Genomic DNA, 27,437 nt, shown 5'->3' with positions numbered 1-27,437 from the left:
AGTCAGGCCACTTGGCCTGGGTTAAACATGACGTTAACTTGCCTTCCCCAACAGCCTTCATAATGCTTTCTTCCATTAACCACACACAAAATATTACAAACCTGGACTGTCTGCCAAGATCATGCAATATACGTCATATTTCATGACAATCCTTGCAATTAAGTATGGTAACTCCAGAGGAATCACCGCACTGAGCCTTAGTGTTAGAACAGATGACCTTTGGGGAAGCTTCGGAGTGCGATTAGCCTAAAGCTTAGTGATGGCGAACCTATGACACGCGTGTCAGAGGTGACACGCAAACTCATTTTTTTGGTTGATTTTTCTTTGTTAAATGGCATTTAAATATATAAAGTAAATATCAAAAATAGAAGTCTTTGTTTTACTATGGTTGCAAAGATCAAAACATTTCTCTATGTGACACGGCACCAGAGTTAAGTTAGGGTTTTTCAAAATGCTGACACGCCGAGCTCAAAAGGTTCGCCATCGCTGTAAGCAGCTCCCTGAGGATCACACTGCTTTTCATCTCTCTCCTGTGAAAGACAAACAATAGGAAGCTTTCGCGATGCCTGTGGCCAGGATGAATCTTTGGGTGGGCGATGCCTGTGTTTCCCTGAGGTGCGGTCAGGAAGCAGGTGGCGGAGACTCGGATTTGGGCCCTGCGGAGTCCAGCTGTCAAGATGCAGCCTTTCTTGTCCCCGGGACCTGTCTACTTCTGAGCTCCTCTGGCGCTGACTTCACTTCCTGTTTGGTGCAGTCACTCCACCATCTGTGCTCTGAACCACAGCCTGGTCATGAGCTGCTGATCGTTCCCTTGCTCGGCTTCACCCCTCCCTGAGGAATCCACTGCAAGGGCTAAGCCGCTTCCCCTGAAAGGGAGCCTCTCTTCACCCCAAACACTTCCGGTTTCCACATGAAAGTTTCCAAGTTTTCTCTCGATGAACATTGGATTTCCAAAGACCTTGAAGTCATTAAGTTCACTTCATCATTCAGTGGTGTTGACTACGGGGTATTCTTTGGTGATTCCGAAGACACCCAGAACGGGCACGGCTGCTGGACTGGGCTGATGTGAGTCAGTTGTCATCCATCAGCGCTGCCAACGTAGACGTCTTAGAAAATTTAGCGAACAGGCCTGGGATTCACTTTTACCCTCTGTCACCTTATTGTTTGTCTCCTCACAGAAGCAAGGATTTTGCAAATCTCATATATGTATTTTTAATCCTCACCCAAGGATATTTTTCCATTGATTTTTAGAGAGAGCGGGAGAGAGCAGGAAAGACAGAGAGAAATCTGTTCAGAGTTATCATTGTCAATGTCCTATAACAGTGATGGCGAACCTTTTGAGCTCGGCGTGTCAGCATTTTGAAAAACCCTAACTTAACTCTGGTGCCGTGTCACATAGAGAAATTTTTGGATATTTGCAACCATAGTAAAACAAAGACTTATATTTTTGATATTTATTTTATATATGTAAATGTGGGGAGCCGATATAGGATTAAGCCTGGACTGACCTGTTGGCAAAGTCACAAACAAGTCCCAGCTTAGAGGGCACAGTCCTCTTAAGCATAATTAGGCTTGACCTTTTGACTCTCCCTAGATCTTATCTGGGAAGCTAATGGGCTGAGGGAAGTGCAGCAAGAACAAGAACAAAAACAAGTGAAACTCACAAGAACAGTGTAACTATGGTCAAAACAAGTGAAACTCACAAGAACAGTGTAACTATGGTCAAAACAAGTGAAACTCACAAGAACAGTGTAACTATGGTCAAAACAAGTGAAACTCACAAGAACAGTGTAACTATGGTCAAAACAAGTGAAACTCACAAGAACAGTGTAACTATGGTCAAAACAAGTGAAACTCACAAGAACAGTGTAACTATGGTCAAAACGAGTGAAACTCACAAGAACAGTGTAAATATGGAAACCACTACCTTGTTTACCTCTGACTATAAAATAAAGGCTCAGCTTGCCTCAGGATCTTTCTCTGTGGCCTCAGCCAGGCACAGGAAGATCCACGGAGACTAAAGAGAGCTAGAGAGTTCTGAACGCTGTCACCCTGTAAAACATTCTTCGCCAACTCCTTCCACACCTTTGGGAACCCCTGGCCCGCTGAGGCTGGACCCCGGCATTTAAATGCCATTTAACAAAGAAAAATCAACCACAAAAATGAGTTCACGTGTCACCTCTGAGAAGCGTGTCATAGGTTCGCCATCACTGTCCTATAAGTTGCAGGAAAAAATGCCACCCCTGACTGCTCTCTCCAAAGCGCTTCTGACTCCACGGAAATACCACTGAGCCTATCACACTATGGTGCTTATGTTGTTTGCATCACTACTTGGTATTATACTGGGTGGGGCAAAAGTAGGTTTATAGTTGTGAGTACACAAAACAGAGTTTATTCTTATGTTATTATGTATTTATTATTATAGTTATTACCATTATTAACCTGCTTTTGCCCACCCCTATATATACATTCCTCATTTGTCTATCTGTCCCGACTGGTGTGTAAGTTTATTCAGGGCGGAGATCCAATTATTCTTTTCCCATCATATCCTCACTGCCTAGTGTAGGCCTGGGCACAGGGTAGGCAGCCAATAAATACCTGCGAGTGGATGGATCTGGCTGCCTGGGTGTTTTTACCTCTGTTACACCAGGGGGTTCAAAACTGCACTCATTACTAGTTGATGTTTGGAAAAAACATATTGGCTTCAGGGTTTCACCCAATTCCCACTAAATCAGAATCTCCAAGGCCTGGACTTGGAAGCAATACTTTGAAAAAGCTTTGGAATTTTAATGGGGAGTGCATTGAATCTATAGATTGCTTTGGGTAGTATGGACATCTTGATGATGTTGATTCTACCAATCCATGGACACGGTATGTTCTTCCATCTGTTTAGGTCTTCCTCCATATCCTTTTTCAGTTTCCTGTAGTTTTCCACGTACAGGTCTTAAGTCCTTTCTTAAGTCCTGGCCACTTCACAGAATGTTCATTAAGCACAGCCTGTTTTATATTGTAAGCTCCAAGTGATGGGGAGTAAATATATGGAAAGGTCTTAGGTACTTGCAAAAATCTGAACTAACATCACCAACATTTACAAATGAATATAATTAATGTATTTTAATGTACTTTTCAGATTTTCTGGTTTTGGCCTTATTCTCAAAAGGTCAGCTTTTTGGATTCATTTTATTCTTAAACTAGAGGCCCGGTGCACGAAATTTGTGCACAGCGGGGGCGGGAGGGGGGGTCCCTCAGCCCGGCCTGCAACAACACCAGCGTCCTGCGCCCCGGCCTCTGGCCAGAGGCCCCTCCCTCCATGTGGCTGTGGCACGGGACGCTGGGCTCGCGTTGCTAGGGCAATGCCGCCAGCATCCGTCTCCCCCCGCCCCCTGCCGCTATGGGTGCTGCCATCTTTGTTGTGGAGTGACGGTTAATTTGCATATTACTATTTTATTAGATAGGATACATTCTGAATACTTACAACCTTAGAGGGAGGTCACATGAAACAACAGGGACTCCCACCGATAATGATATGGTACTGCTTTCTTTATTGTCATGGTGACTACTTGGATGCAGCTATGGGATACTTCTCAGTTTGGATAAATTAGACACAAAGTATAAGACTAATTTGTTCATTCATATATGGTCGTTGTTACAAAGGACTCTTTTTTTGAAAGATGTCATGACCCTGTGAAATGAAAACTGGTCAGGATTTTCTCCCCTTCTCTTTGGTTATTTGGCACATTCTTAGACCTCTTCTAACTTGAAAAATTTTTATAGTAAAATTTGAGTGCTTGGAGTGTCAGCTAAACTGGATTTCTGTGATGAAGTTTTCAGAAGAGCTGGCATTGTGGCTCTGAGGAAATGTGCCATGGAAACAGCAAGAGACTTTAATATGAATCAACTTTTAAAATAGTTTTTGAATGACCCCTTTCTGCAGCTGACTGAAATATCTTGTAAAGAAATGTTTAAGTCAGTCCAAGGAAAACACGGAGGCGAAAAGCTTCTCGCCCGCCTGGGGGGCGCCTCTGCTCTGCATTTGCTGGGCTCCCTGTGCCAGGTGGGTGCCACTCCACATGGGCACAAACCCCCGACGTTGCTCTGGCTTCCTCACTTGGCGATGCCATTTTAATGAGATCCACAGAGTCGTAATAGTTTAGCAAGAAAATGGAATGTTGAGTTTGCTGGAAGAATTTGAAAACGGTGACACGTAATATTATTTTGTAAGTATTTATGCACATAACCTTTAACAGTGCCGTTATGATGTCACTTTGATGGTACGAGCAAAATGTGGAACATAGTCTTTGACCTCAAAATATAAGGCATTCTCCCACCTTAGCTACTGACTCACAGATCCCAGCAGGAAGCAGACTGGCACACTCAGAAAGGCTTAACTTGCCCTAGCCGGTTTGGCTCAGTGGATTGAGCGTCGGTCTGCGGACTGAAGGGTCCTGGGTTCGATTCCAGTCAAGGACACGTGCCCAGGTTGCAGACTCGATCCCCAGTAGGGGGAGTGCAGGAAGCATCCTATCAACAACTCTCATCATTTATGTTTCTATCTTTCTCTCCCTCTCCCTTCCTCTCTGGAATCAATAAAAATATATGTGTATATAGAAAGAAACATGGAAAAGATGTTACCAGGACACAGGTAGGGACCAGTGTTAGTCGAACCTGGCGACCTCCAACCTGGGCTGGAAGAGACCTTGGAAATGTACTCAGGGAGAATGGCAGCAAGAGCAGACTCTGAAGAAGCAGGGATGGATGGGAGGATGAACACCCTGACCTCGTGATCTTCCTGCTCTCCCATCTTCCTTTCTTACCAAAGCCAACCAGTCCATTGAGCTCAGTCTCACAAGGCCCATGCCTGTACAGAGAAGGGCAGACCTTTGTGTTTCATTGGTCAGGGGGTGGGGAGAAGTTGGCAAACAGAAAATAACATCACACGCAGGTCCACTCTTGTTTGGGGTTCACTTACATTATGAAAGACCCGAATTCCTAAGTAGATAGAGGACTCCCAACTTTCTTGCCATCGCTCTTTCCTCTTCCCTGTGGGTTATTTTACGTACCATGTTTAAACTAGCCATGTGTCATGCCTAATCCGTTCATAGGTGATGTACCTGTCTAAGAATATTGACATTACAAGCAGGTTAAAGTACTTCCTCTTCACTCGTTGTACAGGGACATATTGAACATACATGTTACAATTTATTTAATATGAAGAAGCTCCATACGTAATTCAAAAATGCTTCAGTCTAAATTTATTGATGTCAATTAGAGCTCTAATGGACTTCTCCTCCTCCAAGCCTATTAGGGTAGTGTAATCTAATTTATTTTCCAAATAATAAAAATGGAAGAATTGGTTTAACTCATTTTCTGGTTGATGGGTAAAGAGCTTTAACCTTTAAAATCACCCATCACCTCATAAGGGTTAACCTGCGTGTTAGTGAACAGTGATTCTCTCAGGCAGTGGTTCTCAACCTTCTGGCCCTTTAAATACAGTTCCTCATGTTGTGACCCAACCATAAAATGATTTTAGTTGCTACTTCATAACTGTAATGTTGCTACTGTTATGAATCATAATGTAAATATCTGATCTGCAGGATGGTCTTAGGCGACCCCTGTGAAAGGGTCGTTCGACCGCCAAAGGGGTCTCGACCCACAGGTTGAGAACCGCTGGTAAGGAGTTGGCTAAGGCGTTTTTGGGCCTGAGGACTGCAGTTTAGCCACCTGAGGCTCCAGCTCACGTAGCAGCGAAAACAACCCCTTTCAACCTTCATTGCAGAAAGCGCCTCTTCTCTGAGTTAGTTCCTCCTTGAGGACCCTGTGCGTCCACTTTCACAATAGCCATCTTGTTGGTAGTAACTCCTTTAAAGACCACATTCACTAGAGAACCAAACAAACCAAAGAAGCAGGGGCCCGAATCAGGGACCATATCTGGACTTCATCCCCTGTGTCTCATGCTTAGTCTGTTTTTGAATGTCAGCGCTGAGTTAGAGCTCTTAGAAATATTTCGGCTGACTCACAGTCATAATAATAGTAGCCAGTGTTTAACTGCATGCTTTCCGCGAGCCCTGGACGTTCTACACATATTATCTCATTTAATACTTCACGGCACCCTGTAAGGTAGGTCCTCGTATCACCCCATTTGAAAGATGAGGAAACCAAGGTACTGAGTTGAAGTTTGTTTCAGGGACATAGAGCTTAGTGGTACTGAGACTCCCATCCTTGTCTGTCTGCTGAGTCTCACGCTGATCCACTGTACAGTGGCTGCCTGTGCAAATGGCATTGGGGTGAGCTGATACCTTTGCAATGACACTTGAAAAAACTTTTAATTTTTGTAAGAATTATAAACTCATAGGAGCAAAAATACTACTGAGAGATACTTGGAACCCTTTACGCAGCTTCCTTAAATGATAGCATTTTATGTAACTCTAGTGCAATATCAAAAGCAGGAAAGTGACATTAGCACAATACTATTCACTTGAATACAGAAAGACCTTGTTCACATTTCACCAGTTTTTTACATGCACTCATTTGTGTGTGTGTGTGTGTGTGTGTGTGTGTGTGTGTGTGTGTGTGAGAGCTAGAGAAAGAGGGAGGGCGGGAGGAAGAGGGGGGGAGAGAGAGAGATAGCGAGATAGTGAGAGAGCGAGAGAGAGCAAGAGAGAGAAGTGAGAAGTTCCATGCAATTTTATCACATGTATAGATCGGCATACCCACCACTACATTCAAGATACAGAACTGTTCCATCGCCACAAAAGACCTCTCTCATACTGCCCCTGTGCAGTCACACCCATGCTACTTCCTACCTCTCATCCGGGCAACCACTGACCTGCTGTCCATTCAAATGACACCTTTGAACTGACTCCCTCTGTGCTCCCGGTGCAATAGGAACATATCTGTCTCCGTCGATCATTTATGCGAAAAATGTCCAGACACATAGCAGAAGAAAGCAAGGTGAACTGAGAATGAGATCGGGGAGGGTTTGGGGGTTCTTGTTAGCAACGTATAGACCCACCAATAAAGGGCATCCTGTTTGGTATTTTTAGCTGCGTGTTGTGGTCATTTTGTAATCCCAACTCTTGTGTTTTCCCCGGCCAAGTGCTTTGGATGGAAACACGACAGAGTTGAGCTCCTGCATGAATGCTCCTCGCTCCCTCTCTGCATGGCTGTTCTCATGAAACATCCATTTCAGGAATGACAACCACGTGGCTGCACTGGCAGCCGCCTGGAACAGGTACATGAGAGCTGGCAGGCTGCCCTCCTGAGTGCTTAGGAGCCAGGATACAAAAAGCCCCTCATGTGTTTGTGGCTGCCGCGACCCAGTTGTGCTCTGGACAGCACCAGGGTTATGTAAGCCCTGGCCTTCATGGCTCACATGCATTTTTATTCATTCATTTCGAAGGGAGTGGCAGTTCAGAGACCTCTCTTGGGGAAAGTTTGAACCTTATCAAGATTAGCTGGTTCAAAAAAACACACACACACACACCCCCTAATGGCTGTTTTTATTCAGGATGACTGCGAGTGAAACCTTATCATTGGGCCACAGTCATATAGACTTCCTGCACTTATTTGGTTCCCATTATTTTAAAAAAAGGTGCAAAAAGTGCTGAGGCTGCCTGATTCTGCAAACATAGGCACACGCTTACTGGATACTTGAATTATTGTACGGTTTTACGATGCAATGTTCCTTGATCTTTATGAGAAGTAGAGAATGTTTTTCAAAAACCTAGAGATTCTTGGACCAACCTGTTGTTTTTATTTTATTTTATTTGTTTAATTTTAATCCTCACCCGAGGATATTTTTTCATGGATTTTTTTAGAGAGAGGGGAAGAGAGAGGGAAAGACAGACAGAAATATTGATGTGAGAGAGACACATCGATTGGTTGCCTCCTGCACGCTTCCTGACCAAGGCCCGAGCCAGGGAGGAGCCTGCAAGCGCAGTACGTGCCCTTGACCGGAATCAAACCTGGGACCCTTCAACCCACAGGCCGATGCTCTAGCCACTGAGCCACACCGGTAGGGCCTACCTCTTGTTTTTAATTAGGTAGGCAGGTAATGCCATCATTCATTACTGTGTAGTGCCTCATATCACCCAGTGTGCAGAGTCTAAAGAAAACTTGGATTTGAAGAACCGAAAGGTCTTCATGAGATTTCTGCATTGGGGAACATTTCTTTCTTTTTTTTTTTTGATATATTTTATTGATTTTTTACAGAGTGGAAGTGAGAGGGATAGAGAGTTAGAAACATCCATGAGAGAGAAGCATCGATCAACTGCCTCCTGCACACCTCCCACTGGGGATGTGCCCGCAGCCAAGGTACATGCCCTTGACCGGAATCGAACCTGGGACCTTTCAGTCCGCAGGCCGACGCTCTATCCACTGAGCCAAACCAGTCAGGGCCTGACTAAGTATTCTTAATGTATTTACTCACCTGCCATTGGCCAAGGAAAGTCACATGTCCAAACTTAACGTCAGTGGGTGAGGAATTACATGAGTGTATCAAGGGGTGAAGGAATGGGGCAAATCTTTCACTTTACCACAGTATGCAATCAAATTCTCATCAAAATACTGATGTATTTGAGCAGGTTCACATCTCTCTATCTCGTTTTCCCCCTATTTCTTTCTGTCATGGATATCAATACATACTTCCCTATGACCTAATTAAACAACAAAAGCATATGATGGGGTCACCTCACTGATACCGGTCCCCACAAATCCACATTGATTGGATCTAGCCCAGTGGTTCTCAACCTTCTGGCCCTTTAAATACAGTTCCTCATGTTGTGACCCAACCATAAAATTATTTTCGTTGCGACTTCATAACTGTCATGTTGCTACTGTTATGAATCATCATGTAAATATCTGATCTGCAGGATGGTCTTAGGCGACCCCTGTGAAAGGGTCGTTCGACCGCCAAAGGGGTTGCGACCCACAGTTTGAGAACCGCTGCTCTAGACTGAATACATATCAATGAAATATCATAAAAATAGACTGAATGACATTCATGTTTAAACAGAATTGTCACCGCCTTGCTCTGTTTCCTTGTGCTTAGCAGCTCTGGTTCCTCAATGCGTCCAAAGGAAAACAAAACACTCAGAATCCCCTCCGAGGGGGTTTTTCCAAATTTGTTTTGATTTGGTAGTGTCACTTTAAAAAGATTTGTAAAAAAAAAAAAAGATTCATAAATTTAGCTCCTGTTATAAAACCTAGAAGAAATTGTGTATGTGGTCATTTACAATAGGAAGAAAAATATGTATTAATTCTTTAGTTCAAACAAATCAGAGCCACCATTTGTAAATTAGCTTGTTGTTTTGATCAATCCTGACATGTAAATATAAGCTAAATTAAAAATAATGCGCTCATACAAAATCTTCTTTCTGAAGTTGAAAACCTTTGCCCTGTCTCCCTCCATTGTATCAACTGATTGGACAGTTGCCAAATCCTCTTTTCCCCCCAGTGTGCTCTGTAGGTGCTCAGACCCAGTAGAGCACCTGCCGCGATGCAGTCACTCAGTTATCTAAATCAGAGGTCAACAAACTATGGCCCACAGGCCAAATCTGGAATGCTGCCTGCTTTTTTTAATAGCCTGAGAACTAAGAATAAGTATTACATTTTTAAACAGTGGGGGAAAAATCAAAAGGAGACTATTTGATGATGTGAAAGATATATGCAATACAGATTTTAGTGTCCATACATCGAGTTTTTTTTTAAATATATTTTTATTCATTTCAGAGAGGAAGGAAGAGGGAAAGAGAGATAGAAACATCCATGATGAGAGAGAATGGACCGGCTGCTGCCTCCTACAAGTCCCCCACTGGGGATCGAGCCCACAACCTGAGCATGTGCCCTTGACCGGAATCGAACCTGGGACCCTTCAGTTCACAGGCCAACGCTCTATCCACTGAGCAAAACCAGCCAGGGCCATACATCGAGTTTTATTGGAAACAGCTATGCCCACCTATTGACTATGGCTGCTTTCATGTTGCAACAGCAGAGTTGAATGGTTGCAACAGACTGCATGGCATGCAAAACCCAAAAATATGTACAATCTGGCCCTTTACTGAAAAAGTTTGCAGATCTCTGGTCTAATGCCCTGTCTCAAATTACAACAGATGCTGTAGATAGATCTACTGTTATATAGGAATGAGGGCAAACGAAAGGAAACATACATCTTTAGTGTATAGGGGGATGCTGGGCACATTCAGATACAGATAAATATTATTGAACATTCATTTACTCACAAGTGTGAGTGGAGAACTGGGTATGTGTCCAACACTAAAGGGAAAAGTAAAAAAAAAAAAAGAATATCTAGTTTTTCCTCCAGGGTTTCCTCTTGCATACAAATAAGGTGCATCCACATACAGGTTATAGCATCTGAAACCTATCTGCTTTGTCTAATTCTCTAAGTCACCAGGATACTCTTTGGAATTTTTAAGTTAAAATAGTATTTTTGTAGCCAGGCCAGCATGGCTCAGTGGTTGTCAACCTATGAACCAGGAGGTCACAGTTCAATTCCCTGTCAGGGCACGTGCCCGGGTTGCGGGCTCGATTCCCCAGTGTGGGGTGTGCAGGAGGCAGCCAAGCAATGATTCTCTCTCATCACTGATGTTTCTATCTCTCTCTCCCTCTCCCTTCCTCTCTGAAAGCAATAAAAATATTTAAAAATAGTATTTTTATAGCTTATTCTGTAAACATTCTAGGCAGAATAATTTTCATGAGCACTGCCATTCTTACCGGTTCAACGTGGAGAATTGAACTCTGAAAAATGTAATGACTCATTGGTTCAAACGCTGGTTTTGCACTTGAGAATTTTACATTCGTGTATCCAGAAGGTCATCAGATTAAAGAATGTAAAGGGCTGACCCTAAAGACACCTCTGCCCTTGTTCCTTAAACTCTATAGCTCACTGAGCCCATAGCCACAAGAGTGGGGCAGTGAGAGAGCCATTGGCCCTGCCCGTGCAGTTCATGTTTTGCGAAGGGATGTGGCCCCGTTTTCTGCTTGGCGATGTTTCTCTTGGCTGACTCTTCCACATTCTTGTGACCCTTTGAATGGAGATGTCTTTACAGCTTTAGCCTTACAACATGGCCTCCGCTATCATTTCCTGCAGGTCTTGTCTCTGGTCTCAGGAGCTTCCTGAGTAAATGTCACCTCGGTGTCTCCCAAGAGGAGCCTTGAAGGCTCACAAAACCTGGTTCCCAGCAGATATAAACCAGAATGTCCCTGAGTCTTCTCATTGGGCTTTGAAGGAGGATGAGCCTGAAATTCTCTGGGGTTCCAGAGCCAGGGGCAAGGTGGGGCACTGAGCAGAGAACCGGGAAAAGGCCCCTGTGGGTGGGGAGCCAATGACCCCAGGAGAGGAAATTCCAGTTCAAAATAGAAACCAGGTCAGCACCCTCGTGAGAGCCAGTGAATAGAACTTGAAAACCAGCAACCTGTGGCCTGTGAAGAAGTCCATGGATTGGCCGGAATCAGGGTGTTGTGTTTTAGGGCAGCCATGGCATTGTGCAAACCCATAATGAAACATGATTTATCTACTTGCACAGTTGTACTGGGCTAGAGAGTTATGTGGAAATGACTCAATTTCATATATTTGTCATGTTGGCCAAGGGTCAACTCTTTAATAGAGAAAGGCACTTTGGGAATACCATTTTCTTGAGAACTGAGGACTATAGTGTATATAGACACCAAATGGTATATATTTGTGGCAGAGGCAATTTCCAACCTAGCATGATAAGAATTTTCTTCACTGGTTGTTAAAGGACAAAGGGTTATTTTGTAGAAATTATGTAATACCGCCTTGTCAATTACAATAAAGATATCAATTAATGATTGTTCCTTAAAATGACAGCTCTATAATTATCTGGGAAGCGCTCACAATATTGCCTGGTTGCTAAGAAAGATTGCAGCTTTTTGTCTAGTCTGACGAATTTCCAGAATATTGTTCAAAAGAATTTAATGTCTAGAAACTTTATAATAGTCCTTAAAAAGCTTTTGAAATAAATGTCATTTGGGGGAGTTTTGTTTGCTTGATTCAGCCGGAGATCCCAATTTAGAGGAGGCTCAACCCCTCCAAGGTTTTGTCTGCAAATATAATGAAGAATATGTGCGATAGCCCTAGCTGGTGTGGTTCAGTGGATAGAGTGTCGGCCTGCGGACTGAAGGGGGCCAGGTAGGATTCTGGTCAAGGGCACATGCCTGGGTTGCAGGCTCCATCCCCGGTAGGGGGGCGTGCAGGAGGCAGTTGATCAATGATTCTCTCTCATCATTGATGTTTCTCTCTCTCTCCCCCCCTCTCCCTTCCTCTCTGAAATCAATACAAATATATTTTTTAAAAAGAATATGTGCTATAAACTGTTTTAACCTGTTTGAGGTATTTGGGGGGGGGGGGATGCTGGAAGAGGATAAAATTGACACTTTGACTTTAATGAGGAAAATATTGCATTATGGGAAAATGCTGTCTATTGGTTGTTGGGAGACATTTTAAAATAGCATTTTACAGTGGAGACATGGTTTTAGGACTGTCTTTCAGAAGTTTCTTTGCAACCATTAATTTATTTGTTACTTAAAAATTTTAAACATCACAGACACCAGAATCTGGCTGTGAAAATAGGATTTTCTTAAAGATGCATTTTTCATCTATTATTTTGTGTGTGTGTGTTAGAATGCCTTCTGCAGTCCCATAGAGACAAAGTAGAGAAGTGGTTGCCTGGGGTTGGGGGTAGGAAAGGTGAGTGACCACCCTTGGGCACCAAGTATGTTGTTAAGGTGATCAAAATGTTTTAAAACTGGATTGTGGTGATGTGGCACAACTGTAAATGTACAGGTGCATTTTATGGTATGTAAATGACATTTAAATAAAGTAGTTTTTAAAGGGTGTGCATTAATAACAGAACCAAAAGGTACTTATTTGGAAGTGAAAGATTTCAATTAACCTTATACAACCAAAGTTCACATACATTAGTAACAATATGATACATCTTATTCCCTTTCAGGCCACTGTCCTAGAAAAACAAATACATCTGCAAAAACCCCATTTTGTACTACTTATTCGGGATTTAGAGTAGTCTGACCAAGCATACATTTGTGGTTAACACAGAACCAGCCCATTGAACTAGACACCAGACGTGTAGGAAATTCAAGTTTCTCAAATCAAAAGCAAATAAGGCATCTGAGTAACCATCGGGTTTTCCTACATAATTTGGTGAAAATATTCTAAAACTGGATTATAGTCATGGTTGTACACTTTGGTAAATTTATAAAAAAATTACTGAATTGTACATGAACAGTGGTTGAATTTTATGATGTATAAGTTATACTATGATAAAGTTAACTTCATAAATATAAATATAAATATAAATATAAATATATACATAAAATACCTTCTGGTGACACAGGCCTAATGCCTGTATTCCATACAATGAAGTCACAGCCACAGGCCAATAGTCTTGTCCTCCTCATCTTATTGGGGACATTTTGACCTTGACTGTGTGGCAGAAGTTTGCTTGGGGGCATAGAAATTATCCCCTCTATTTAAAGAGGTTCTACTGAAAACAGTTCTTCACCCATTTTTTTTGTTTGTTTCCCTTTCCTTTATTTTCTAATAGAGTGGAAATATCTCATTCTAATGTTAACTTCTTTTCTTTCCTCCTTTTTTTCTAATTTCTATTTATCATTCCCTTGCCCTTGTGGGCAAGATCATTCAGACCCTGTGCTTTCACTCATATGAGCTTTTAGTTTCATGGCAACTAGTAAGACTGTCTTTTGATAGCTGGAAATGTGTTCATTAACTTGAGGGACTGCATGCTAAATGGTGTCCCACGCAACCTTCATTTCTCTTGGGTATATACAAAGTTACGTAGGGACAACTTGCTCTGTAAACCCGAGGTATAGCATCATTTTTTTAATGCCTCTCTTGAGACATAATTCACACATTTAAAGTGTACAATTCAGTGGATTTTAGTGTAATATTCACAGGATTATGCAGCCATCATCAATGATTAATTTTAGAATATTTTTGTCCCCCCTAAAAGGAAACTCCATACCCTTTTGCAGTCACACTCCACTCACTTCCATGACTCTCTAGCCCCTGACTACCTCCGATCTGTTTTGTCTCTATGGATTTGCTTGTTTTGGGCATCTTATATAAATGGAATCATATAATATGTGGTCCTTTGTGACTATCTCCTTCCACTTAACATAATGTGCTCAACATTCATCTGTGTTGTAGGATGTATCAGTACTTCATTGCTTTTCATTGCCATCTGATATGGAAACACATTTTGTTTATACATTCATGAGTGGATGGACATTTGGTTCATTTTCATTTTTGACTATGAATAATGCGGCTATGTACATTCATGTGTGAGTTTTGCATGAAGGCATGCTTTCATTTCTCTTGTGTGTATACCAGCGGTTCTCCACCTGTGGGTCGCGACCCCTTTGGGGGTTGAACGACCCTTTCACAGGGGTCACCTAAAACCATCGGAAAACACATATAGAATTACATATTGTTTTTGTGATGAATCACTATGCTTTCATTATGTTCCATTTGTAACCATGAAAATACATCCTGCATATCAGATATTTACACTACGATTCATAACAGTAGCAACATGACAGTGATGAAGTAGCCACGAAAAGAATTTTATGGTTGGGGGTCACCCCAACATGAGGAACTGTATGAAAGGGGCGCGGCATTAGGAAGGTTGAGAACCACTGGTGTATACCTAGGAGCGGGGTTTATGGGTGATTATAATAACTCTGGGTTTTACCATTTGAGGAGCTGTCTGACTGCTTTCCAACATGACTGTACCATTTTCCAATCCCGCCAGCAGTGCACGCAGTTTCCAGTCTCTCCATATCCTCCTCAACACTTACTCTGATCTGTCTTTTTTATCTTAGCCATCCTGGTAGGTGTGAAGTACTTAGTTTTATTGCAGTTTTTTGATTTAAACTAAGGCACATGAAAAGGTGATTAATTGCTTTACAACACTGTTTCCTGTAGTGCTTTTTTTTTTTAAAAAAACAACAACCACAGAACCGCCTATGTATTTGACACAGTATTCTTTAAAAAAAAATAGTTCACTGCGGTCTGCACATTCCAGCAGTTTCCATTACAAAAAGCCCCCCTCCTCCTCTCCTTGCCTAGGACCAGGTGTCTGCCTGAGTATAGAGGCCCTGTGCTACCTTTGCAGTTCTCCTAGGAGGACGTGGGAGGGGTCCTCCAGCTCAACAGCTCTTTAGCCCTTGAACTTGGCAGCAAGACTCTGAGAAGGCCAGAGGGCCTGTGGCCACAGGTTCCCGCTTGTGTTTCTGAGTGAACTTGACATAAAATATCCAGTGAATCATGGAATGCAATTCAGAAACTCCTGCCCCTTCCCTGAGGGCCGCGGATCCAGATTGGCCTGGCTGTGGCCTTGGTTGTATCTGTGATGCCTGAAGAAGTGGTGTTTAGGCCAAGATCTCCAGGCTGATAGGAATTAGGTTGGTGAGGAGAGGGAGAAGGCACTCCAGAAAGAAGGACTAGTTTGTGCAATGACCCTATGGAACTAAGAGGCGTATCAGGTTCAAGTACTTGAATAAAGAAAGTCCAGAGTGAGTGAGGTGGAGAGGGGCATAGAGGCATTTGGAGAAGTGGGTAGGGGTGAGCAAGAAGAATTGCAGGGTCTTGTAGACCACGGAGTAAGGATATTAGACTGTAACCTAGAAGCAAGAGGAAGCTATTAAAACAGTGGTTCTCAACCTGTGGGTCGCATAGTATTCCATCGTGTAGATGTACCACAGCTTTTTAACCCATTCATCTGCTGATGGGCACTTAGGCTGTTTCCAGATCTTCGCTATGGTGAATTGTGCTGCTATGAACATAGGGGTGCATATATCCTGGGAGTTCCATTTTTAGTTTTTTTGAGGAAACTCCATACTGTTCTCCACAGTGGCTGCACCAGTCTGCATTCCCACCAGCAGTGCACGAGGGTTCCTTTTTCTCCAGCACTTGTCGTTTGTTGATTTGTTGATGATAGCCATTCTGACAGGTGTGAGGTGGTACCTCATTGTTGTTTTGATTTGCATCTCTCGGATGATTAGTGACTTTGAGCATGTTTTCATGTGTCTCTTGGCCTTCTGTATGTCCACTTTGGAGAAGTGTCTATTGAGCTTTCAGATTGCAAAGAGCACCGCAGAGGTAAAGGAGAAGAAGTCACAAGAGCGGGGGACCCTTACCCCTCATCTCGCCCTCCTGGCGGCTGATGGGGGTGGGTAGGTGGGCGGGAGGGTGTCGATGTTCCGGGAAGGCAATGTCCCGGCTGAGCAGGGCCAGTCTGGTTGGATCTGAGCGTGTAGGGGGAAAGTGCAGGTTCTGGGGGGCAGGCATTCCACTTTGAGAAGGGCCACCTTTAAAAGGCCTTCTGAGCGAAGGAAGCCTTCGTTCAGAACCTTGCTGGGAATAAAGAGTCTGAAGAGTAATTTTCCATCCAAATTTGATGATCCTAGAATTGCATGGGATCAATATCTACAGAAGAAAAAATTTGCACGAATTTTTCAAGAATTTGCATGGGATCAATATCTACAGAAGAAAAAAAAGGGCTGATTTTAAGAAAAAGTAAAATATTTACAGATTTTCTTGAGGAAGGCATGTGATAAAGGAACTTAAGAATGAAGTCTGGAAATCTTCTCCCAATGTCATGTGTTTTAATTAATGATCAGCTGCTGGGTGATGCACTTGAACTTCAGAAACGGGCCCACAAGGTGTGGGATATAGTTGACTCTAAGCCCCCTGCACTTGATGGGGCACTTCCTGTGGATTCTTCTACTAAATTCTTAAGCGACACGAAGCATGGCTTTGTGGTCTTGGATGTTTCTATTGATCTTTATCCAATTGGAAGGCTGGTTTTTGGGCTATACTGTGACACATGTCCCCAAACATGTCAAAATGTTCAGCTCTGGTGCCCAGGAAAAGCAAGGTTTTCTCAAAGTGGCATAGGCTACCTTGTGTCAGTTCGATTTTTCATCGAATAATAGAGAATGCTTGGATACAAGGGGAGTGGCCGCAAAAGGAGATGGTGGACAGTCGATTTCTGTGCCAACATTTGAAGATGAAAGCTTTTCAATTCCTCATAATAAAGTGGGATTTCTTGGAATGGTCAACAAAGGCCGTCCCAGCAGTGGTTCACAGTTCTACGGCACGTTACCATCAGCTCTCTAGCTAGATACAGAACATGTGGCTTTGGGGCAATTGACTGAAGAAACAGAAGTTCTTCAACGACTAGCATTGGTGACAACAGAGAATGACAGACCAATACAACAATGTACAATTATTGACAGTGGAAGTTTACATGCTTGATTTTCATCTCAATATTTTCTGAGTTTATTATGTATCTGATCAGCTGTTTCTAGATTTAATTAAACCATGCTTGATTATAAAAAAAGAAAAAGATAAGCAAGGTGTCTATTTAGGTCCTTTGCCCATTTTTTGATTGGATTGTTTATCTTCTTTTTGTTAAGTTGTGTGAGTCCGTATACATTTTGGAGACTAAACCCTTATGGGATATAAGATTGGCAAATATGTTCTCTGCATGGGAGGCCATATAGAGTGAGTGGAAGGGAGGGGGAAAGACAGAGAACCACCGATGTGAGAGAGACACATCGATTGGTTGCCTTCCAAATGCACCCTGACCGGGCCGCGGACTGAGCCTGCAAGCAAGGTAAGTGCCCTTGACCAGAATCAAACCCAGGGCCCTTCAGTCCCAGGGTTGACACTCTATCCACTGAGCCAGACCAGCTAGGGCCAAGAGCAACATTTAAAAAATATCTTAGCCCTCGCTGGTTTGGCTCAGTGGATAGAGCATCAGCCTGTGGACTGAAGGGTCCCAGGTTCTCTGGTCAAGAAGGGCACATGCCCGGGTTGCAGGCTCAATCCCCAGTAGGGGTGTGCAGGAGGCAGCCGATCAGTGATTCTCTCTCATCATTGATGTTTCTCTTCCTCTCTCCCCCTCTCTCTCTGAAATCAGTAAAAATATATTTAAAAAATTAAAAATGTCTTACAGAGTTGTGGCAAGGATAACAGGTATTGTAGGTAAAAGGTGTGCAATATTTGCCACGCTGTTTATAGCAATGCTCGCCCCATAGTGTGCCAACATTGTGAAGTGTGTTGCCATACTTGTTATTAGCCGTCTAATTGTACCACCCCACACACTTACACACATCACGTCAGTAGAATCTGCTTGGCAGGTTACCAGGCTGGGGTCGTAGTTAATCGCTGACACAAGATCCCATGACAACACCTTTGACCAACAGACGAATGTTTTATAGCTCTATTTTCATAGTTTTTAAGAAAGTTCTGTTATTGAAGTCATTTGCTTTTTTAAGTTATTAATCTTACTGCTTCCTCCAACATTTTCTTGAATAGCACTTAATCATGTTTGGGTTAAGTGATTTATAGTTACCTCACAAATTCCAGCCTCGAGATTAAAGTTACTCACAAATTCCTTAAGACATTCAGTGTGCTAACAGAAATTTTAAAAAATAATACTATAGGATATCATTTCTGTATCTGATTCCTCCATGCTTTTGTTGAATTCCATCACATACCTCCACCTCATTCACCCCCAAAGGGCCAGCGAGCATATATAGCATACATGCCATTGTCCAAAAATGACATGAAAACATGCTCAAAATGATTAGCCATCAGAGAAATGCACCCTCAATGGTGGTAATAATAAAAATAATAACAAATGTTGGCAAGAATATGGGGAATTGGGACCCTCATACACCGCTAGTGGGAATGTCAAGTGCTGCAGCCACTGGAAAACAATCTGGCATGTTCCTCACAAAGTTAAACACAGCCCCAGCTGGTGTGGCTCAGAGGATACCAGTCGAGCGTCGGCCTGTGGACTGAAGGGTCCTGGGTTCGATTCCGGTCAAGGGCACATACCTCAGTTGCAATCTCCTCCTCGGCCCAGGCCCTGGTCGGGGCTGGTGCGGGAGGCAACCAATCGATGGGTTTCTCTCACATGAATATTTCCCTCTGTCTTTCCCTCTCTCTAAAAATCAATGGAAAAAATATCCTCAGGTGAGGATTAACAACAACAACAAGTTAAACATAGAGTTATCATAGGATTCAGCAATTCCACTTTGAGGTATATAGCCAAGAGAAATGAAATATGTGTCCACATACAAACCTGTACATGAATGGTCATAGCAGCATTATTCATAACAGCCCAATATGGAAACAATGCTGGTGTCCATTGACTGATGAATGGGTAAATAAAATGTCCCTCCTTCCAATGGACAATATTTTATGTGACAATAAAAAGGAATGAAACATGTTATAGCATGGATAAACCTTGCTAAAAGGAATGACACATGCTATAGCACGAATGAACCTTGAAAACAGAATAGGCAAATCGAGAGAGAGAGAGAGAGAGAGAGAGAGAGAGAGAGAGAGAGAGAGAGAAAAGGCAGGTGGTTCCTTGGGGCTAGAGGTGGGAGAAAATGGGGAGTGATTACTAATAATTATGGGGTTTCAAGGTGATAAAATGTTTTAGAATTGGAAATGTTCTAGAATTTAGTATATTCAAAAGTCTTTGGTGTTTAGTATATTTAGTCAATGGTTTTTAGTATACTTAGTATATTCAGAGACTTTTGGGTAAAAGCACATGCTTAAATGCATGAATTATATAGCATAAAATATGTAGAATATAAATTATATCTCTCAATTTATAAAGTGATTATAACGTGATCAATAAAGTGATTATAAAGAACAAGCGATGCTAGACTTAAACAGTGTATTCCACGGTAAGGTAATTGTCCGGGCACGTTTACTTATGAAACAAAAGCTCCCCCGTTATTTATGTATGTGTTGCTTTGCCATATATATACTTAAGAAACTTCTCTGTATCCTTAGAATATATATGTGACAGCCAGTTTATTGTACGTCTTGGGAAACAGAAACAGAAAGAGTAAGGACTGTTTACACGAGCATAGTCTGGCCTTTCGCTAGAGACTAGGATATATTTGAATGCCCCAAACCCACATATTAATCAGGGCCAGCATGCTGGAAGCAACCATGACTGCCAACCACAAGAAATTAGGATGCATTTTGTGTGGATATTCATAGGCAAATGTGGAATAATCTATTTAACTGGGGTGGTGGTGGTGGTGGTGGTGGTGGTGGTGGTGGTGTGTGTGTGTTTATAGCAAGCTCAGTCAAAATACCCTAGGCCAAACAGAAGATCAGTATCTTTGAAAATGCATTCTTGCCTGCTCTCAGTAATTCAAGGATTGCTTTTCCCAGCTGATGCCCAGTTTCATCTTCTGTTGCCAGAGGATCAGGAATGGGAAAAAGAAGTTTCCTTCCAATATCTACTCTGTCTCAAACATTTTTCTCAATGCCTAATATGTGTACTTCGTAATCCTTAGAACAACTGTTTCATTGGGTTTATTTACCACATTTTATAGATGACAAAACTGAGGCTTACAGAGGCTAAATTTCCCAAGGTCACAAAGATAGCAAATGGTAGAGTTGGGTTTTGAACCCATGTTAGCTGATTTAAAAGGTCATGTCACACTCCTTCATGATAAACTGTTTTTCATCTTCCCAAGGAGAAATGATATCCTTTACTTTTTTGTAATTGAATTAATTATAATCATTTATAAAACAGAAGCAAAAAATGGATTATTTGATTAGAAATTGATTATACGGCAATTTTGTATTTAGATTAGGAACCAAGGATTAATAATTTCTGTGTGAGAGCTTAGCCATTCAAATGCTAAAATTAGTTCTTTTCCCTTGTGAATATATAAAATCCTATAGTAAACAATTTTTAAAAATTAGTTAATTCATTATTAATTTTTTCTTTTCATTGAATAATTTTCAGAATGCCAGACTACAGAAATGACTAATGATTTAAAAAAATAAAGAAAATAAAGAAAAATATTCTCCTGAGAAGTAGAGTTGAAGTCCAGAGCATGTGCTTTTACCCAATGATGCCGTCTTTCATGGATCCTTATAGAGCAGCGGTTCTCAACCTGTGGGTCGAGACCCCTTTGGGGGTCGAACGACCTTTTCACAGGGGTCGCCTAAGACCATCGGAAAACACATATCTAATGACATATTGTTTTTGTGATGAATCACTATGCTTTCATTATGTTCCATTTGTAACAATGAAATTGGGGGTCACCACAACATGAGGAACTGTATGAAAGGGTCGCGGCATTAGGGAGGTTGAGAACCACTGTTATAGAGGAAAAGACACATGCTAGCCCATCTGTGATAGGTGCATGAGAAGCTCATCTTGCGAATTTGAATGTGTGGAGAAGCAATTATGAGCAAACAGGGAAAGCAAAGAGGAGTAGAGTGATAGAGATCCCCTGATAGCAGCATTCTGGTCTCCTGGGACTCCAGGGTGGGCACCCATGGTCACCTGGTGGTGGAGGGGAGAACAGTGGCATAGCATTTTGCCCACGCTGTGGACAGTAGAATAGAGAGAGGGCAGCGGAGAGGCAGGACCAAGAACTGCTCTAAGATTGCTAGAGAAGCAGCCCCTCATACTTGGCCCATAAGGACACCGGTGCCCTATTGAAAAGACATTGTGAGTCATAATGGATTGTCCATGTGGATGGCTGGAGACACATTCACTTCATGTGGTAATCCTGTGACATACCCATTCAGCTCTGTATTTTACCTGTAATTATGCCTGGAAGACTCACTGGTTCAATGGTTTGAAAAGACAAGGAAATGTCTCCATTAGAAACAGAAAAGCTCTTAATGTAAAATGGTTAGAGCATCGCCTCTGGGCCACCCAGGATGTGTGCTTATCTGGAATGACTCATTCCCAGATGATCCAGGGTCGCTGAGGAGTTGCTATCCTGAAGAGCTGCAACCTGTTCTTTTGAAAATTATTTTTTGAGACATTTCTCCTTCCTGAGGTGACCCACAGCGGCATCCTTTGATCGCGTTTTCTTTGAGCTCTAGATTAGAAAAAACCTATAACCACCCACAAGCACAACATTTCTCCAGAGGAGGCTTTCAGGGGCATCAAACTTACAAACTGCGACGAGAATTTGTTTCCCGTTGACAGGTAGTGTTACTTTCATTGAGGCTAATGACATGGAATCGATATTGGATGGATTGAGCAAATGCACAGCAAATGACTGTTTTCATATTTCCATTTATATGTTGCATTCGAAAGACTGAAGGTGGACTGGAATCTATTAAAGACTTAACTATTCGTGAGTCTCACACTCATCTCTGGAACCTTGTTTGGGTGGGTTGTGTGGAGTCAGGTTGTAAGGCTTTGATGCCAGGATGACCTTGTTTCCAGCCTGAAGACTCCTTGCTCCTAGGATAGGTTCTGGAGCCAAAGGCGATCGTGGTGGACGGTGGTGCGGCACAAGCCAGATGAGCAATGGGCAGTGCAGAGCAGAGAGGCTCCTCAGAGGATAAGGAAGGTGGCTTTTGCCTCTGATCAGGGGGGAAGCAGTCAGGTGGTGGTGGAAATGGAGAGGGGATGCAGAAAAGCAAGGAACGCATGTCAGCAATCCTAACATGTGCATCCATGTAGTCAACATATTCTCCTCCCCGGCCTTGTTCAGGCCTGGCCTTTCTCCATCCATGTGTCGTTTTGAAACATTGCAGGATACTCGACATTAGCACCTAATTATGAGCCTGGTTCGATGTCAGAGCCTGTTTCGTCTCTGCTTTCATATGGTTTAAGTCTGCCTGAAAAGGAAGAAAATCGACTTCCATTGTTAGCCATCCCTTTTCACGCCTCCAAAAGGAAGATTTGTTTATCCAGCAGATTTTGCCAAGAAGGCAGTGAATGAAATTTCAGTTTTCAACTCTGTTTGAAGTGAACATGTGCGATAGAGAGCCAGCTCAGGCAAGCAACACTTTCCTATGAAAGCCTCGTTGAGTCCAACATAAATCATGCCTTAAAGCAGGGTTCTCAACCTTCCTCATGCCGCGACCCTTTCATACAGTTCCTCATGTTGTGGTGACCCGCAACCATAAAATTATTTTCGTGGCTACTTCATAACTGTCATGTTGCTACTGTTATGAATCGTCATGTAAATATCTGATATGTAGGATGTGTTTTCATTGTTACAAATGGAACATAATGAAAGCATAGTGATTCATCACAAAAACAATATGTAATTAGATATGTGTTTTCCAATGGTCTTAGGTGACCCCTGTGAAAGGGTCGTTCGACCCCCAAAGGGTCACGACCCACAGGTTGAGAACCACTGCCTTAAAGTAACATTCAGCCTTCAGAGCAGTGCTGTCCAACAGAAGTATAATCCAAACCACATAGGTAGTAGTAAATTTTCTAATAACCACATTTAATTAAGTAAAAACCCACAATAATATATTTTATCTAATATAGCTGAAGTAGTATCGTTATAGTAATGTATTTTAATAGAAAAATTACTAAGGAAATATGTGATATATGTTATTTTTTCATTCCAAGTATTTGAAATAAGACATGTATTTCATGCCGCATCTTAATTCCAACTGACTACATTTCAAGCACTCAGGAGTCACAATGGCTAGTGGCTTCCATATTTGACACCGGGGCTTCAGAGAACTCAGTTAGGAGCCAAGAGATGACAGATTTGATTCAGTGCTCTGCTGAGAAGTTTTCATATTAATTAGTGGGATTCTCCACTGTCCCCCACACCTGTATCCCAGCTCTGGGCACCCCGGAACCATATTTCTTTTCTCCCCTGAAATAGGGTTTCGTATCTCCATGGGTGTGGTAGGTATGGGGCCATGTTTTCTTGTTGCATGGTAAAATCCAACTCTGTTCTCTGCTGGTGTTCTCAGCTTTAAAATATATATAAAGGGTGTCCCCAAATTCACGCAAGATTTGAATTTTGCGTGAGCATTAACAACAACAACAACAACAAATAAAAGCCTAATTTTACTTGGTGTATTGAATTAGATTCTAATATCTGTTGCCCTTTGATTTCAATCCCTTCAATTTGATAAGCATCACCAAGTACCAATGATGGCCCAGGAGCAGGGACAATGAAGACCAATGAAGACCATGGCTTTGCGTATGTGCCAGCAAAGCCGTGGAGGCCATTTACCCGATGTGCAATTCCATACATAACCCTATACTGGATACTTTATGAATCAATAAAAAGTTTACAATTTTTAATTATAAACCTGTGTTTTCTATCAAAATTACTTCTTGCGTGAATTTTCGGATGCCCTTTATATCTATTTTATTGATTTCAGAGAGGAAGGGAGAGGGAGAGAGAGAGGAAGAAACATCAATGAGAGAGAATCATTGATTGGCTGCCTCCTGCATGCCCCCTACTGGGGATCGAGCCCCCCAGTAACCTGGGACCCTTCAGTCTGCAGGCCGATGCTCTATCCACTGAGCCAAACCTGCTAGGGCTCTACTTAGCTTTGAATTTCAGCCCCTTGGCATGCCCACACTGAGCAGCCAACGCAAACTCTTGTTTGCAATGATACCCGTTCCTTTCTGAAAAGATGAAGGGAGCCATCTGATGTGCACTTAGTACAACGTGTTCTAGTGCAATTACCTCCTTGTTTTGGCAGCCCCCCCCCCACAACTGCTGGGGTGTGTCTTCATCAGGTATATAAATAGGAGCTGCCCACCTCCTAAATAAGGTGTGGCATGCTGGAGGTAACCTAGGCACCCTCCCACACGCTGCCACAAGTGATGGCCAATTATTCCCCCAGAACACCCAAGCCTTTATGTAATAAGGCCCTGGGAAGAAGGGAAGTGGCAGGCAAAAGTGCAATAGATATTTCAACTATCGCTCATGTGTGAGACATTTCGATTTGGCATCTGTGTGTAAGGCTCTCTGCTTCCCGTTTCAGGGTTTGTTACACTGCAGGCATGGTTTGGTGTTGCCAAGGCAGCATCTTGGTTCTGATATTCGTGGGCAGAGTCAGAACTTTCTAGAACCTCTTGAGACAAGCACAGTTATGGACAAAGCCATCCTGGAAAAGAGGGGACTCCTGCTTGCTGAAGCCCAAGTTCTTATCTCGCAAAATGGAGATGGCCCTCTCCCGTTTTGTTCATTATTTTCCTCTATAGAGCTTTGCTTAAATTAGGCACCGTCTCAAAGCATGACTCACTGACAGTCTCTATTTTTTAGAAATGTTCAAAGAAGATGGAACCAAAATGAATGGAACCCTTTTTGCATGTTGGAGCTTTTTGCATCTGTTAATATTTGTAATTCTTTAAAGTGAGACAAACATACAATCTGATGTACAGTGTAATCATGTGGCGAAGAGCTTGGGAATCAGACCCTCCATTTCTGGGCAATGCCACCCGTTGAGTCTGTATTTAGAACTAGGCATGGTTTCAAATCCTGACGCTGGAACATACTACATGGGCAACTTTGAGTTACTTCTTTATAAGCCTTGGTACTATCATCTCATAGTAGGGTCAGCAAAACTGTCTCCCAGGGCTGGAGTCAGAATTAAGTAGGATGATGTACATGAAGTGCTTGGACAGTGATTGGGACAAAGTAATCCCTCAATAAATAACTACTCCATTTTCAAAATTAACATGTTATCAGATGTCTTTCATATATAAAAAACATATAATGTACTGGCTTTGAAACCTAATGATTCTTCCCTAACATGAATATAACCAATTACATATTTGTACTCAAGTCACCCAACATTTGATGAGTTTGGATGGTCCCCAAGAATCTACTGTTGAGCGATGAGGGGTACATTTAATGTTAAGTGTTGAGTATCCTACCATCCTACCCTGTGAATGGCTGTTAGGTCATAGCTTCCTTCCAATAGCTCTTAGAATGTGATGCCTCTAGCCCAGAGGTCCTCAAGTGGGGCAATTTTGCCCTCCCTTCTTCCAGGGACAATGTCTGGAGACAAATGGTTGTCACCACTGGGGGAAGGGTGCCAAGGGCATCTAGTGGGTAAGAGGCCAGGAATGCTGCTCAACATCCTACAGTGCACAGGCCAGCCCTCCACAGAGAGTCGTCATACTCTAAATGTCAATGATGCCAACGTTAAGAAACCTTGAATCTGGCCTCCCCCTCTCCACCCCATTTCTGTTGTACAAAATCACACACTCCACATTGGCAGTGGGTAAAACACCACTTGATGGGCAAGGAGAGCAAATATCTCACACCACTAATGCCTTACTGCCTCTCCTCCCCCCTCTTCTTTCTACAACTCACTCTATTCGACAGCAAGCAGTTTATTATCATGCATAACTATCTCACACTTCTCTTCCCTCCTCCTTCTAAATGTTGGCGAGAAATCTCAAAAGTATATGTTGTTTGACTCTTGCTCTTTCTGTTTTGTATGGAGACAAAAACTACTTAGATCCGTGGTGGGCAAACTGCGGCTCGCGAGCCACATGCGGCTCTTTGGCCCCTTGACTGTGGCTCTTCCTAAGTCTTAGGAGTACCCCAATGAAGTGAATAACAATGTACCTACCTATATAGTTTAAGTTTTAAAAATTTGGCTCTCAAAAGAAATTTCAATCATTGTACTGTTGATATTTGGCTCTGTTGACTAATGAGTTTGCTGACCACTGACTTAGATTATAATCAAGGGTAGGCTGCGCGTGAAACACCATATTAAGACCAACTTCTATCAACTTTTAAGCCCTTAAAATTGTCCCAGGGTCCCTTTAGTCTCATATCTCTCTCCTAATCTTTCTCTTAAATCTGTTCTGTGGCATCAGGTTTCAAGGTAAACAGAGTAGTCTTATTCAGGATTGTTCTACTTTTTTATGTAATCAAGTAAGGTCATTGCTTGCTATGGTTCTTCGCTGCATGAGTAATACATTTCAGCGGAAATGTGGGTTAAATGGATTTTTCAGGTGAAGCTCAGAACACTGGTAATCTTATACCATCTGGCTTTAAGAGAAAATGTTTATTGAGTTTCTTAAGAATTGATTGAAAAATTAAGTTTTGAAATCTTACCCACCACTGGGGGTTGCCTGATTCTTGTCATCTCATTCATAATGACTCCCCATAGTGTCAATATTCATGTATGCAGACGGAATAAAAACATGATGATAATCCTACCATGTGTAGCTTGCATTGCTTTGCCATTTTGCAGCCAGAGCAGGTTTTTATAGAAACAGTTTCCTGTTGTGGTCTGAGAGGGCATCAGCATTTCATAGTATGCCAGCCTATAAAGAAACACCCTGAAAAACCACTAAAACTGTAAAGGGGCAGATCATTTGTTGACTAGTAGGAAAACCCGTCTAATAGGTGTGCTCTGGTAAATCTGTTCTCCCAGCATCATTCGCACTCTAGACCAATGGTTCCCACCTAGGCGTTTTTGCCCCCAGGGGACATTTGGCAAAGTCTGGAGACATTTTTGGTTTTCACAGGTCGGGTGGGGGTGGTGTACTACTGGCATCTAGTCGGTAGAAGCCAGGGGTGCTGCTCAACATCCTGCAATGCACAGGTCA

At 42.5% G+C, this 27,437-nt stretch overlaps 1 protein-coding gene and 1 pseudogene across 2 annotated transcripts in view; both read left to right on the top strand.

The window, feature by feature from the left end:
• ARHGAP6 (Rho GTPase activating protein 6) overlaps positions 1-27,437 on the top strand; it is a 307,447-nt gene that overhangs the window by 5,802 nt on the left and 274,208 nt on the right. The gene's annotated exons all lie outside the window — the stretch shown is intronic.
• LOC102244397 lies at positions 6,922-17,338 on the top strand (annotated as a pseudogene).

The sequence above is a fragment of the Myotis brandtii genome, unplaced genomic scaffold (genome assembly GCF_000412655.1).
Source record: "Myotis brandtii unplaced genomic scaffold, ASM41265v1 scaffold655, whole genome shotgun sequence".
In the NCBI taxonomy this organism is placed as follows: domain Eukaryota; kingdom Metazoa; phylum Chordata; class Mammalia; order Chiroptera; family Vespertilionidae; genus Myotis; species Myotis brandtii.
The sequence above is the reverse complement of the archived record's forward strand: the minus strand, read 5'-3'. Positions and strand labels throughout refer to the sequence as shown.